This window comes from Grammomys surdaster, unplaced genomic scaffold (assembly GCF_004785775.1).
Source record: "Grammomys surdaster isolate TR1022 unplaced genomic scaffold, NIH_TR_1.0 64, whole genome shotgun sequence".
In the NCBI taxonomy this organism is placed as follows: Eukaryota; Metazoa; Chordata; class Mammalia; order Rodentia; family Muridae; genus Grammomys; species Grammomys surdaster.
The window spans coordinates 1,938,579-1,954,763 of NW_021604566.1; the positions used below are offsets into that span (position 1 = coordinate 1,938,579).

The 16,185-nt window shown below is 41.1% G+C and overlaps 1 pseudogene; it reads left to right on the forward strand.

Moving 5' to 3' along the window:
- Positions 1 to 11,569: 11,569 nt before the first annotated feature.
- Positions 11,570 to 15,475, forward strand: LOC114622418 (annotated as a pseudogene).
- The last annotated feature ends 710 nt before the right edge of the window (positions 15,476 to 16,185 follow it).

Below are 16,185 nucleotides of genomic sequence, written 5' to 3' on the forward strand. Positions count from 1 at the left end.
GCTCTGGCCTCTAGGTTTCTGCCATTTTTTTTCTGTCCTGACTTCCTTTGGTGGTGGTGTGAAAGTATAAGCTTAATGGCCCAGTTCCTTCTCAACTTGCTTTGTGGTCATGGTGTTCTGTTGCAGCCATAGAAACACTAAGACACTCCCCAATGTGCTTTTAGGTAATGGTGTTTCATCACAGCAATACAAATTAACTAAGATAAGCTGATCTTGGACAGGATAGTAGGTTATTTCTGTGACATGCCTGATCGTGTTTTGGGGAAGATTACAAAAAGATTTTGCAACTTTGTACAAGAAAAACTGTTGAATGTTGAGAGCTCAGAAAGCTACTCTGTAGAAGTTGGGAAGGCAAGAGTGTTGAGAGCAATTCAGATGCTGGAGGCCTGGCTTGTGAAGTTACAGAGGGAAGCAAAGACTCTACCGGGCTTTTTGTTTCAAGAATGTGTAGTTCTAGTTAACAGAAGCTGAAAAATCAACCATGATTATCAAGATGCCAGAACTACTAATGTGAAATCTTTGCTTTGCTAGAATACTTGATGCTGGTAAGTGCTGGAGCTGAGAAACTAACAGCAATTAAGAAGAGGCCGACATTGCTAAGGTAAAGTTGTGTTCCTGAGGTGGTCAGCATGCCTCATGCTTACAGCCAAATTTGGTAGTTAAGGATCATCCAAGTGGTACTAGTTTTGAAGACATGAAGGTATCATCTAGAACAACTTAGTCTTGGCACTGTGAGAGGCCAGGAGAGGCCATTGGTGAAGGTGCAACCTACGTTGCAGTTGAAGGCCAAGAGTTGAAGAAGTCATGCAGAGAAATTGAGGCTCAGCACACCACTAAGAGAACCTATAAGAGGCTACTGGTGAAAGTGCAGCCCAGTTGTAGGCAAAGGCCCCAGCATTTTGAAGATGCAAATACCATGGGATCATACCAAGAACAACAGCAACTGTGGAGTGGAGCCAGCAGGAGTCTAGAGTGCTACAGAGGACAGAGCTGGAGAAGTGACCTGAGCCCTTTGGAGGAGCCAGAGGATCACAAGTAGACCCCAGACATGGGAGACTGTGATACTGGGAGGTTGCCTTTTGAATAAAAAATGAAATACAGGGAAAAGGGCATGGCTAATCCTAAAGTATGGAGAGGATTTGTATTGTAGATATAAGGAAGAAAGTAGGCAGAGTAAACATAGTTGGAAGATTAAAGTAGACTATGAGAGGAAGAGAGAAAGGGAGAAGAGAAGAGCCACTGACCAAGAAACCTGCAGAGCCAAAAGGACCGAGTTATGTGGGAATCAGGCTGGACAAGAGAAGCAGAAGCCCAGCCTTTAGGAAAGAGAGGTTTAGGGTAGGAGCGGGGTGAGAAGTTGTGGGAGGAGCCACAGGTACTGATGATACTGGAAGAGCTACTTTTGTTATTGGACATTAATATTCCTAACTTTTTAAAATTAGAATTGTAGATAAAACTGTTCATGAACACCTTAATTCATGTAGCTATTTCCTTCATGTTTAACTATTTCCCTGAGACTATTTTTCTTTTTCATGGTTCATCCAAAAAGCTAAACTATGCTCCTCTCTTAAACTCTATTCTCATTAAATAACTAACACTCAGAAACCAAACTATGAACAAGATTCCTCTGGACCAGTGTTAGGTAGCAGAAAAGCACCAGTTCTGACTGGGACCTGAATTCAGGGTGTGACTTAAAGTAAATAGGCAGCCCAAGAAATTGAATAAAAAAAGACAACAGACCATTCCCCTAGACCATTGGTGTTGGTAAAAAGAGATGAATGTGTTTGAAGTATCACCTTAAGCCTGTGTTTGGCCTTCCCTTTTAGATTGTGGGATGAAGGTTATTTTAGAGTCCTACAAAGAGAACGTTAGAACCTGGTGGTGAGTGCCTTTGATCCCAGCACTCCACAGGTAGAGGCAGGCAGATCTCTGAGTTTGAAGCCAGCCTGGAGTACATAATGTCTTTTTCAAGACAGACAAAGGGAAATAGAGAGACCTTGTTCCAAATAAAAAATAACAAAATGGTGTGGGGTAGGGGGCAGGCTTGAGAGAAGCAGACCTTCAAGGAAGGTGCCTACCCAGAGGTAGAGTCTTGTTTCTCCTAGCAGCTTGGCCTGGTCTCTTACTGTCCCGTCACTTTCAGAAGCCTGTAGCCTCGTGGTTCACACTTTCACAATGTACTCTCCCCTAGACATCCATTTAGCCCCATCCAATCTCCTAGCCTAACTGTGAACACAGTAGGTAAAAAAAACAGCAGTGGAATTTGGACAAATGGCCCTTTCATTGAGAGGAGTAAGGAGAAGGCACCAGATGGTTAATAACATTAAACACTAATCACCTGCAAAGAGAATGGTATCTAGAAGAATTATTCATTTTGCTAAGGTCATTTAAAAAAAAAAAGAGGATTGATGGCTTTGTTAGAAGACACCAAAAACCATATACCTTTGATCAGAATTAGTGATTTAGTAGGTAATAATGTACTATAGAGTTTATTTTAAACAACTCGCATTTATACAGTAAGTTAAAATTTTCAACAAACCATCCTTCATGATGAGTTAATCATCATTCAGCATGGTGAGCTGATGTGAAAGCTCATGTGATCACTAGTCTCCCAGTACCTGGAGCTCTTAGTACCTGTAATTTAAACAGTGATGTCCTGACCATATTCGGACCAAAGGCAAGACGTTAAAAATAAGTGGTAGTGATCTTAACCTTTAACATTTTAATATCTTGTTCCTCATGAATCTTTTGCACAAAATTTGCAAAATTTGATTTTAAAATATCCGTTAAAATGTTATATAGTTTGTTTATATAACATTGTCTCTTTAAGTATCATTTTTAATGTCATTGGCTTAAAATCTAACAGTAGTAGATAATGAACTTGTTTAAATACTGTAGACTATGTCAAGATTTGATATGTATTCCGTTTTAGTGGGTACAGCTTAGATCCCAGCGAGCCAACTCTAAGGAATTAATTGTCTTCTCTTATATTCTGTAACAGTAAAGAGCAAAAGGCACTATGAATTTATTTTTGTTAACTATAAGTGCTTATAATAAAAATGTCAATTCTCCGTTGTACTCTTTTTTAAATGTTGTTTTTATTAATTCTTTGAGAATGTTATTGAATCTGTTTTGATCAAATAAGCATCCTCCGCTTCTCTTCCTACATCTCTTAGATCTAATCCCTACCTACCATCTCCCAACTTCTTGTCCATTGGTGGGGTTTTGTTGTTGTTGTTGCTTTATTTTGTTTTGCTTTTTATTAAGTCACCAGGTCTAGTTTATGCTGGTGTGTAACTATCCATTGGAATATGGTCAACCTATCATGACCTCACCCTTAGAAAAAAGACCAGACTCCCCCTTCCCCACAACCTATCAACCGACTGAGTAGCTCCTCAGTTAAGGATGAGGGCTCATGAACCCTTCCCAACTCCATAAATATTGACTGACTTAAGCCAATGCAGGTATTATGCAGGCAACCCATTACTGTGAGTTCCTGTCATATCCAGAAGACACTGTTGTTGTTGTGGTTTTCCCCTACCTCTAGCTCTTAGAATCCTTCTGTCCACTTCTCAATGGATCCTAAGCCTTGGGAGGGGTGTAGGGATGTACATGTTCCATTTGGGGCTCAGCACTCCACTGACACTCTGTACTTTGACCAGTTTCCTTTGCTCTGCACAAAGAAACCCCTTTGATGAAATCTGAGTTACATTTATCTATGGGTACACAGATACAAATTTACAGGAATGTTTACTACTATACCCATTTAGCAAAATAATGGTAGAAGTTTCACTCCTGAGGCCTGTAAACCAACATAATTATTTGAGGCTTGTGTTTTCTCTTGTGAGCAGGCTTTAAATCCAATCAGAAAGTTGTTGGTTACTCCTACAACATTGTACCACTATTGCATCATGGGTCTATCTGGTCATTATTATAACTTACAGGGTTCATTCACATCTGGTTAAGAGTACTGACGACTTTCTCCTCTTCCTTGAAGCCTGAATAACACTTTCGATTAACATATGAACTAGGTAATGGGAGGAAGATTCCCAGTCATTACTAACTTGATTTTGCCATGACCTGTGACCACTGTATGTAGTATCTTCAGCAATGGGGTCTTACTATCAGGTTGTAATTGACAACAGCCCGTACTGTTTGGAGGTGGGAATATTACTGGACACACTTGACTAATCACTCTAAAGGAAACTGGGTTTTTATTTGGGAGGAGCATTATCCATTAATACAGTAATTACATTTAATCTCTTCTATATGAATATGTATCATACACATGTATACATGTTTTTAAAGGTTTATAAAATACTAAGTTAAAATATGGCTTTTCAAACATCTTTAGTGTATTTTCCCGCCTAAACCATCCTGTCCCTACTCTCCTATCCTTCTCTCCACCTAAATTCCCCTCCTCATTATTTCCCTTTTATTTTTTGTGACTTCCAAAAGCAATGTTTTTCATTTTTTGAAAACCATTTCTTCTGGCAACTTCTCCATTACTTAAACAAGGTAGTGTGATTCTAATTAATAACTGATTGTGTAAAATAATTGCGTGGTGCATGTTCATGTATATGCACACATACACATACATGTGTGAGCATGCATGGGAAGTTTGGAGAACAACCTCAGGTATCATTTCTTAGGATCATTCTACCTTGCTTTCTGAGTCAGAGTCTGTCATATGCCTGCAACTCACTGATCAAGCTAAGCTGGCTGGTCAGCCAAACATAGTTATCTGCCCTCCCTTGTGTTCTCTGGGCTGTGATTGTAACTGTGCACCCCCGTGCCTGGATTGTTATATGGATTCTAGGGATTGAACTCAGCTCCTTGTGCCTAAATAGCAAGCACTTTGTGGTGTTGCGTGTACTTTTTAAAAGCCATACTTCTGCCTTCTCAGGAGCTCTATCTGCACTCCTGGCTAGGCTCCAAGATCAGCCACTGCCAGTCTCTTGCAGCTCGACCAATGGCTAACTGGCCAGTTTTTCTGGGAGTTGCAATCACTCCTCCAACCCCTTACAGCTAGTTTTGTCATGGCACCAACAACTCCCCTCTCCCTTCCCCTCTTTCTCCTCCTGCCTTCCTTAGGCCTGCAGATGGAAAACACTAGACAGTTTTATTATTTTTAAACTAGCCAGATAATTCAATGACTGGGTGAAGAATTTCCTGCCCTATTTTTAGCAACTAGCTCTCTTCATCCTTCTTGCTCCCCCACTCATGGCAGAAGCTACAAACTCTACATGACTGCAGCTTCCTCCTCCATCCAAAGCCTGGTCTGAATCCTCTTCTTTTTTCCTGTGTCACTCCTATTCCTCCTGGGACCCAGAAGTCCCATCTATTTCCTTTTGCCCAGCAATTGGCTCCTGCCTTTTCAATTGACACACTCAAGAACCAATTAGGGAAACAACAACTCCCTCTACATTGTGGACTAAGCTTTATATCCAACCAAGAAACATTACTTAATTATGTTTTGATATATCAAATTATCTTGTAGTAACACACTTTTTTTCTCCTCTTCACTTTTGGATGCAATGTGGGTTGTATTTTTGTATTTTCCTTCTATGTTTGCATGCCTAGTCACTGATTTTTTTTCCAATTTAGTGTGTGTGTGTGTGTGTGTGTGTGTGTGTGTGAGTGCGCGCACTGGAGGAGTACATGTGCTATAGCATGTTCTGTTAATCAGAAGAACACTTATAGAATCAATTTCAAATTGCTTATTCAGTGAAAACCTTTGCCCATTTTGCCATCTTGTCAGCTCTTTCCAGTCATTTTACTTAGATGCTAGACATAGTTAAGCTTATCTTTTTGATATTTTTACATTCCTATAGATATTATTAAATTTCATCCTGGAAGTTTAAGTGTGTGATCCTCTATGGTACTTCTTTTAGATGAGATCAGGTGTGTTCAAGATGCGATAGCCATAAAAGTGTGTGTGTGCATGTTTGTGTGTGTGTGTGTGTGTGTGTGTGTGTGTGTGTGTGTGTGTAAAAGGTAGCACAGTCTCTGGTTGAGCTAAGGCTAAAAGCCCCAGAGACCCGGAAGGGATGATAGACAGTAGAAGCTTTGCCTGCTCCTGGGCACCAGGCCCCTGTCACTAGTCGAAGTTCCCCATAGATTTGTGGCTATCAGTCATGTAAGGGCAACACCCCAAGCCTCTCCACGTGTAGAGGACATGACCTATGGTCACATGGGCTCAAGACAGATCTCCATTTTAATGGAGTACCTAAAATCTGGAGGGCTTAGCCAATAAGCTTTCCTTCCCAGACACTCCTCCCTGCAAAAGGTATTTAATCTCAGGCTAAACCTGAGAAGTGGGATATGGTTTTACACATCCACTTTCTGCAATGACAATAAATGTCTTAAAACCATTGATTGCCTCTTTTAATCGGGATCCACCCTGGGGAGCCATGGAGAAGGCCTTGGCCTATAGAGCTGCTGTCTAATCTTCTGTAGAAGGCCTCTCTGTGCTCCCAACCACAACAGGCACCAAGCCAAGACTGCCAGGTATCAAGCCAAGAATTCTCTATGTGGAACTAGCAGGACCTCCCCTCTTCCCCCAATCCCTGCCCCGGGCTAGGTCCAACCCACAGGCCCCCACTCCATTTTCAACTCTTTAGCGGCTTCCATCGACACCTGGGTGTCCAAGAGCCTGAGAACCAGATAGCCCCAGCCTCATCACAGGCCGGGGGACCTCTGAACCAGCTCCAGCTGTCCCACACCTCAGACTGCGCTTTCCCACCTTTGGAGTGGTGTCCCAGGGGCTCCCTATGACCCAACACCCACCCAGAGACAGCATGAGTTAAGTCAGGTCTACTCTCGACTCTCATTTCTCTCTTCCCTGAGAAGCCGTGCCCTGTGGCAGAGTGGACGAGGGACCTACAACCATATATGTGTATAATTATTTTATATATATTACATAATATATATACATACACGTGTGTGTGTGTGTGTGTGTATGTGTGTGTAATTTTGTGCATTTGAATATACTACCTTGCAGATGCTACAAAAGGATATTTGATCCCCTGGAGGTGGAGTTACATGAGGGAGATGTCCGTGTGGGTTTTCTGCAAGAGTAATATGTGATCTTAACTACAGACCAATCTCTCCAGCCCTGGGTATTGCTCTCGGTGTTTGATAGATAGTGGCATTTACTTTAAGGGTAACTATTTTCCACTAATGCATAGAGATCTTTCTGAATACTCAACCCAAATGAGGTTCCTAGTCTGGAGAAGAAGAAGCAGAGAAAGAAGCTTTCCCCAGATCCCTGTGGGCTCAAAGTACTGTCTCCTTTATTTTTTTCTATGTGATCCCTTCCCTAGCTTCAGAAGCATTCTGATCAGTGCTCTGCTGAACACATGATGATGTTCTTCTTACAGAGTTCCTGAATTTTCTCTACACTACTCTGATCTCTCCTCTCCTCTGCTCTATGAACCCTAGCTTCCCTAGTCTCTCTGGACTTAGTTAATCTAAAATTTACCTCCAGGACCTGAAATATTTCTCACAACAGTGAGTTGAGACAACACTGTCTGTTTCCCATTTCTCCAGGATCATTCTCCTTCATTGGCTGGCATCTAATGTCTTGAAAATATTGCTTTATATTTGTCTTTTTTTTTTACAGAAGAATAAGTCCAATCTTTATCTTGCCACCTTGATAAAAGTAGAAGTTCTTCCATTGCCTTTTAGTGCTTATTACTGAGGCATCCAAAGTTGCACTTGTTTGTATTTGTAATTGATTTAGGGGCCCTTCCCTTGAATGCTAGTGCTCTGAAACATCTTGACATTTCATGATATAGGTCTGGTTTTTATTCATTGCAGTTGGTTCTGGGTGGGTGTCACCTGTCTGTAGCTTTAATCTTTGGGTAATTGAAAGGGGCATTTTTTAGGTAACTTCCTTCCTTTTTTAGGTAACTTCCTTCCTTTGACATTTCCCTATTATTTTCTTCTGGCCCATAGTTAGCTGAATGGGAAGCTGCAGGTCACATTCCTCATTGCTTTGCAATTATTTTTTCCTTCAAGAAATTACTTTATCTCTCATTCAATTGATCTTCCTAAAGTTTTTATCTGGCACTTTCGATGCTTTCTGGATTATTTGCTTTTTGGGGGATTTTTCTTTGACTTCTATTAATCATGATATAAACCTTTCTCCAAATACTGTGCTGTAAACATGTTATGCACATGTGTAGGTGCACCTTCATGTGAGTACAGGTGCATGTGTCCGTAAGGGTGCATTCACACACAGAGTGTGTATAGAAGTCAGAAGACAACATCAGATGTCAACCCTCAGGTGATTTCTAACTTTTGTTTGAGGTTGGGTTTCATATTGTCCTAGATCTTACCAAGTAGTTCAGGCTAGCTGGTCCAACACCTCCCATAGATCTTTTTGTCTCTCCCTCCCATCTTACTACCTCTGAGATTACAGACACATGCCACAAAATTTGGAGTTTCTTTCTTTTCATTTTCTTTTTATTTTAATTGTATTTATTTTACATTCTGACCAAAGTTTCCCCTCCTTCCTCTTCTTGCAATCCTTCTCCCCACAACCCACTCCTCCTCCATTTCTCTCCAAAAAAGAACTGGTCTTGATGGATACTAACCAGCCATTCCATATCAAGTTGAGTGAAAGACTGCACGCTTCCTCTTTTATTAAGGCTAGGCAAGGCAACCCAGTAGAGGAAAACCAACGGCAGGCAACAGAGTCAGAGGCAGCTCCTGTTCCCACTGTTCAGAGTTTCACAGGAAGACCAAACTATATAACTATAACATACGTGCAGAGGGCCTAGGTCAGGTTCATGCAGGCTCCCTGGTTGGTGGTTCAGTCTCTATAGGCCCTTATGGCCTCACGTAGGTTGATTCTGTGGAGTTTTGTAATTTGCTTGATTCCTCTGGCTCCTCCAATCCTTCCTTCTCTTTTTCCATAGTATTCCTAAGATCTCATGTTTGGTTGTGGGTCTCTGAATCTGTTTTTATCAGTTGCTAGTAAAGTCACTCTGATGACAGCTGGGCTAGACACAAATCTATAAGTATAACAGAAAATCGTAAGGAATCATTTCATTGATTTCTTTGTCAGTCATGTTTGGTTCTATTCTAGATCTCTGGGCTATCTAGCCTCTGGGTCCTGGCCCTCTAGGCAGTATAAGGGATGGGTCCCTCTCATGGCATGGGTCTCAAATTGGACCAGTCATTGGTTGGCCACTCCCACAATTTCTGTGCCATCTTTACCCCAGCACATTTTGTAGGCAGGGTAAATTGTAAGTCAAAGATTATATGTCTGGGTTGGCATCCCAATCCTTCCACTGAAAGTCTTGCCTGGTTACAAGAGATGGCCAGTTCAAGCTCAATATCCCCCATTGCTAGGAGTCTTAACTGGAGTACCCAAGTCCTAAGTGTATAGTTCATCCAAGGGATGCCACCTCCCTATGTATTCTACTTCCTCAGTAAGATTCACGTGGCCCCCTAAAATTTGGATTCTTTTGTAGGTTCTAGAAATTCATATTCAGATCTTTATCTATGCTTGGCCAGTACTTTGCCAACTGAGGCATTTCTCCAGACTGTCAACAACTATATATTAAAGAATAATCCCTCAAAATGAGCCTGGGTAATTCCAGAGAACAAAGAAGCTATCAGTGATTACTAATATCTTATCAGATGGATTCCAAAGCCAAACCTACTGAAGAAAAATGGGACAAGCTAAGCTTCAAGAAACAACAACAGAAAACAATAGATTGGGAGGGTAAGAAAAAGCAGCATGACCAGATATGACCAGAATACATTATATATTATGAAAATTTCATAATGGAACACATCATTTTGTACAATTGATATAATATGAGAAAACTCTGTCATTTGAAAAGAAAAATTAATAATTGGAAAACATTTCTAAGTTCATAGGCAAAAAAAAAAAGAAGCAAAAACTCAACATAATTGGTTGTCCTTTAAGAATAATAGTCATTCATCATAGGCAGCTGTTCATCATTTAGAAAATGGCAGGGGGAAAGAAACAAGCATTTCTAATCTTTCTTTCATGTAATCTAATATTAAATGAGGATAAGATTCACTTTAAGGTGTCCTCTGAGAGGCTCTACCAGCAACTGACCGAGACAAATGCAGAAACTTACAGCCAACCATTGGATGGAGGTCAGAGACTAACATAGAAGAGTTAGAGGAAAGACTAAAGGAGCTGAAGGGGATTGCAACTTCATAGGAAAAACAACAATATTAACTAGCCCAGACCCATCAGAGCTCCCAGAGACTAAGCCAAAACCCAAGGAGCATACATGGGCTGGTTCATGGCCCCAGATACATGTGTATCAGAGAATTGCCTTGTACAGCCTCAGTGGGGGGAGGACACACTTAATCTTGTGGAAAGGTGATGCCTGAGGGAAAAGGTATGCTGGTGGGAGGGAGATGTAAGGGGAACACCCCCTCAGAGGCAGAGGGAGGATGGATGGGGTTATCATGGCCACTAGTGCAAGAGAGGCATAACTATTCAGAGAATAACTATTTCCTTATTGGAATGGAAGCCTACTCCAAACAAGGAATTTCATACCTATAACTGTAAATCTAGTCAAAACCCAATGAAGGAGGAAGTCTTAGGTCATGGGTGTGAACTTACTACTGTTATTTAGCTAAATCAATGGCTCTCAACCTGTGGGTACAACCCTTTCATGGGGGTCACCACAACACGAGGAGCTATATTAAAGGGTCATAGCATTAGGAAGGTTGAGAACCACTGTGCTATATTGTCATGGTGCCAATATGTTTCGATACATAGGCAATTGTGAGTGTCAAATTTGCTCAGAGAAGCTTCTCCTTGTGGAGAAATATGTCAGCTCAAGGTACTGAGAATAAGTGATGATTGAGTGCTTATCCCTAAACAAGGCTCAGGATCATCTTGAAAGAAGGAATGTAAGAGTCAGAAGACAATGAGAATAGCTATGAAATGTTATCTTTGGGGCTTGGCACAGCCAGAGCAGTCACAATCCCACGGCAGCTGTGGCCTATCAATAGTTAATCACTGATCAAGAAGGGGCTTATGTGATGGAACCAGTTCCTGCTGTTCTGTTACTGGCTACTGATAGCCTCTGGGCGGGGCCTTCATTGCCTCAGTTTTGTGTCACTGAGGAGACCACCTGGCTCCACTGAACCCTTCCAAATGTATTTTTCCAAATCCATGGTCAGACAGATGATTCTGGTTAAACTCTTTAAGTCTCAGAGACAAACAAAACCCTTATAAACTTGTGAATTGGCTAAAGAGATTTGTAGGTGGGCAAGATGAGAGAGGTTATACAGGATGGTGTTGCAATAATCAGAATGCGCTTTGTGACATCTATGAAATTGTCCAAGTACAAACTCAAAACTTGTTTGTTTAATTTTCAACCCAAATGTGCCCTAGCCTTTAGGTCATATTTATAGGAAGTATATAGAAAACAGGAATATGCTGACTATACCACGAGGGTACAATCACTAAATCTTCTCATATGGTAAACCCTGATTTGTTCAACATAGCTTACAAAAAAAGAGAGATTTAAAAATGAATCAACTAACCTAATCTAGGGTTCGTGAAATGGTCCATGGGGTGAAGATTCCATGTAAAGCAAGGTGCCGTAATACACATGTCTAATGCCAGTGTTCCTGGCTATAATACCAGCACATCTGAGTGTTGAAATTGAGAGAATAAATGAAGAGTTCCCAGAAGCTCACAGGCCAAATAACTTGGGACACACAGCAGTGAACAAGAGACCCTGTCTCCAATGTGGACAACAAGGCCTGAGACCTGAGGTTATCTTTTGACTTCCATGAACACATGTGTGCCGTGTGTCTGCCTTCACATACATAAGCAGGTACACACAGAGAGAGAGAGAGAGAGAGAGAGAGAGACAGAGACAGAGACAGAGACAGAGAGACAGAGAGAGACAGAGAGACAGAGAGAGAGACAGAGACAGAGAGAGAGACAGAGAGAGAGAGACAGAGACAGAAAGCAACAGAGAGAGACAGAGAGACAGAGAGAGACAGAGAGAAAGAGAAACACACATATGCAAATACATGTACAAAGATTCTTTTAAAGAAATAAATTTAATCTAAAGCACCTTTCAAACGAAACAAAGTTATAAAACAGTAGAAAATTTGAATACTGGATATTAAACTGGTAATACTATTGTGGTAATAGTTTTAAAGAGCCAGTATCCTTTAGTAAACCATGACACAACACACAAAAGTCAAATGCTATCACACCTGGTATTTTATTCAGAGTAAAATGGGAGGAGGGCATGCTGAAAGTCCTATAGAAATCAAGATAGTCTGTTAGTTGCTAACTATTGATACTAAGAAATATATATGTATATATATATTTATCAGTCTATGGAAGTATTTTCTCTGAGGCAGTTCAGATGTAGTCTCCTCCCTAGGGAGAAAAACCCTGGAGGATATGTATTTATTCAGAGGGGAAAGGAGGGAAGCATTCGAAGGGTCCTGTCTTCCATTGTGGATGGTGTTTCTTTGTACCTCAGTTTCACCTTAGCCACTTCTCTGCCCTCTATATATTCTGTAGCCCTGAGTTTTTCTAAATAACAAATATTCCATGTCATTCAAGAGGATGGAACCCTCTCCTCAAGATATTGGCTTCCATGTGTCTGATCCTTTACAGAATTGCAATTCAATAAGGGTTCCCATCCTGTTTCTAGTTCCGTGCTTCCTGCTTATCCTCAGGACTTCTGGGTCCATCTAATTTCTTCAATCCTGATGCTTGCTCACAGGAGAGGGTGGGTTTGACTGTGGTGATACCTTTCTGGCCCTTCCTCGCCATTACTGTCAGACAATCTGAGATGAGACTTCCTATAGCACTAGGTCAGGCACAAATCCTTGTCCTGTTTCAATCTTCTAAACATTGGTTTAAATCTCTCATTCTTTAATATCTTCTCCTTCTCTTAGAGGCCCTAAGCTAAAGATATGAAGATATTTTAAAAACATACAAAGCCAATGAAAGAAGATTTAACCAGAAGTTCAGTTAAGACCTTCATTGAAGAGACTGCTTGGCTTGGCTTTTATACTAGCATATGTAACAGAAGGCCATACACAAAAGTGATTGTGAGTAATGTTGACAACAGACATTTTTTTTATTATAACATGTGGCTGTGAAAGGCATGCTCTACAAAGAAAACAGGAAAATGTCTGGAGGCCAGAAATGGATCTATGATGTATGTGCTATCAGCCCTTGTAAGCTGCATTTGAAATATTTGGGGCTTTAAGTTTTCTTCCTTTATACTGTTCCTTTTGGTGGTTAAGTTTGTTTGGAAAGCCATTTAAAAAAGATTCCACTGATAACCCAGAACCATCTGAGGTGGGGGAAGTCTGCTGATGTGGACCACTTAACGTGTCCATTAGTACACCTTTCTCATCACTTAACACCCAAGGGGTCAAGCCTTTGGTAGGAAAGTTGTTTATAAAACTGGTAGCATTATTTTGTAAATGGAAGGGATGAGCTGAAGTGGAGCTGAGCACAAGATTGTACCATTTAGAATATTTGTACTTCCTAGGAAGCAGTCCTACATTTGTGAGTATTTTATAATTCAACCATGAACCACTAATCTGCCTACTGGAATTTGATGCAGAAGGTCTCAGTCTCTCTTGAAACCCATGAGGGATTGTTGGGAATCCAAGTTTTTTCAACATAATCGCTCCATGAAAAGGCATCATAATAACTCTTATTTAGATGACACCATCCTGTGGCTTGTGATTATCTATTTCACAATTATTTGGGCACTAGGGAAGTACATGTGTGCATGTATGCATACACACACACACACATTCATCACATTCATTTATGGTCATATATGAAGGTCAGAGGACAACTTTTCAAGCCAGTTCTCTGCTTTCACTGTGTGGATAGCAAGAATCCAAGTCAAGTCATCAGGCTGGTAGTAAAGTACCCCTGAAGTCAAAGAAATGGCTCAATGATTAAGAGCACATGATGCTCTTGAGGAGGACCCACATTTGATTCCCAGCACTCACCTGACTGCCCATTCCTGTGGTTAATTCTAGTACCAGGGGATCCAATATTCTCTCCTAACCTCCATGAAACCAGGGATTCATGAAACTAGGGACATAGACAAACAAGCAGAAGACTCATACACACTGTCTTCCTTACTTTTTTTTTTCACTGAAGAAACATCATGACCATCTTATAAAAAAAGTGTTTCATTGTGGGGCTGACTTACAGTGAGGCAGACAAGAAAGCCCTTGAAGTACTTCAAGGGACAAGGCTGAAAGGAACTTTTATACATTTGGGGGAATTTAAATTAGTATGATCACTATAAAAATCTATATGGAAGTTACTTGAAAACAAAATACATCATCTGTAGCACTCCAGGGTGTATACCTACAAGTCAAGATCAAATCATATGGTGATCTGCTCCTCTCTGTTCCAGAGATAGCCGCATCTTCTTAAGCAGTGCCAGCCTTGTCTCTTAGATATGATGGTGATGGCCAGAGTAAATAGATTTGTCTGTATTGGGCACCTGGTTACCTGAGCTGATGCTTCATCTAACAAACCAGAGATAGTTGCCATCAGTGACCCCATCATAGACCTCAACTTCATGGTCTATGTGTTCCAGTATGACACTACCCATGGCAAGTTCAACAGCACAGTCAGGGATGAAAAGGGAAAGCTTGTCATCAATGGGAAGCTCGACATCATCTTCCAGAAATGAGATCCCACTAACATCAAATGGGATGGTGCTGGTGCTGAGTATGCTATAGAGTCTACTGGTGTCTTTACCATCATGGAGAAGGCCAGGGCCCACTTTAAGGATGAGGCCAAAAGAGGAATCATATCTGCCCCTTGTGCTGATATCCCCTTGTATATGATGAGTATGAACCACAGGAAGTATGCCAACTTGCTCAAAATTCTCAGCAATGCTTCCTGCATCACCAACAGCTTAGCCTCCCTGACCAAGGTCATCCATGACAATGTTGGCATCATGTGTAAGGACTCATGACCACAGTTCATTCATTCAAAAGACTGAGGATGGATGGCTCCTCTGGAAAGCTGTGGTGTGATGGCCATGGAACTGCCCAGAGTATTATCCCTGCGTCCATTGGTGCTGCCAAGGCTGTGGGCAAGGCCACCTCAGAGCTGAGTGGGAAGCTCACTGGCATGATCTTCCATGTCCCAACCACCAATGTGTTCATTGTGGATCTGACATGCCACCTAGAGAAAGCTACTAGCTATGATAACATCAAGAAGGTGGTGAATCTGGCATCTGAGGGCCCACTAAAGGACATCCTTGGCTACACTGTGGACCAGGTTGTCTCCTGCAACTTTAACATCAACTCCCACTCCTCCACCTTTGATGCTGGGAATGGCATTGCTCTCAATGACAACTTTGTGAAGCTCATTTCCTGGTATGACAATGAATATGGCTACAGCAAGACAGTGGTGGACCTCTTGACCTACATGGCCTCCAAGGAGTAAGAAGCTCTGGACCACCCAACCCAGCAAGGACACAAGAGCAAGAGAGAGACCTTTGGCTTCGGAGGAGTCCCTGTCCCAACTCAGACCCTGACACTGAGTATTTCTCTCACAGTTCTCATCCCAGATCCCCTCATAAGAGGAGGATCCTAGGGAGCCCTAAACTCTTGAATGCCATCAATAAAGTTCACTGCACCCATACACACACACAAAGAACCAAATTATATAATAGAAGTACCTGTGCATCTATGTTTATTGTGGCATTATTCACAATAGCCATGTTATTATAGATATACATCAATGGGTAAGTAAAGAAAGAAAAATGTAAGGTGTGTGTGTATGTTTGTGTGTGTGTGTGTGTGTGTGTGTGTGTTGTTCTTACTGACTGAATAATACTCTATTGTTGTGTATACATATTTATATGCACATATAAATAAATAGAGTATTATTCAGTCAGTAAAAACAAAACCAGGTGAGCCTAATAGCTACTGGAGAAGCAGAGTTAGGGCAAGCCTAGGGTACTGAATGAATTAACATATATCCTGAGAAATTTAGTGATAACCTGTCTTAAATAGTACATACAAGAATAGGGATAAAGCTTATTGATATTGTGTTTACTTAGCATTTATGAAGCTCTTGGTTGAAAGCTAAATTAATAAAACAATGATGTTTACAGAAAATGAATATAACTGGAGATTATCATGTTAACAAAA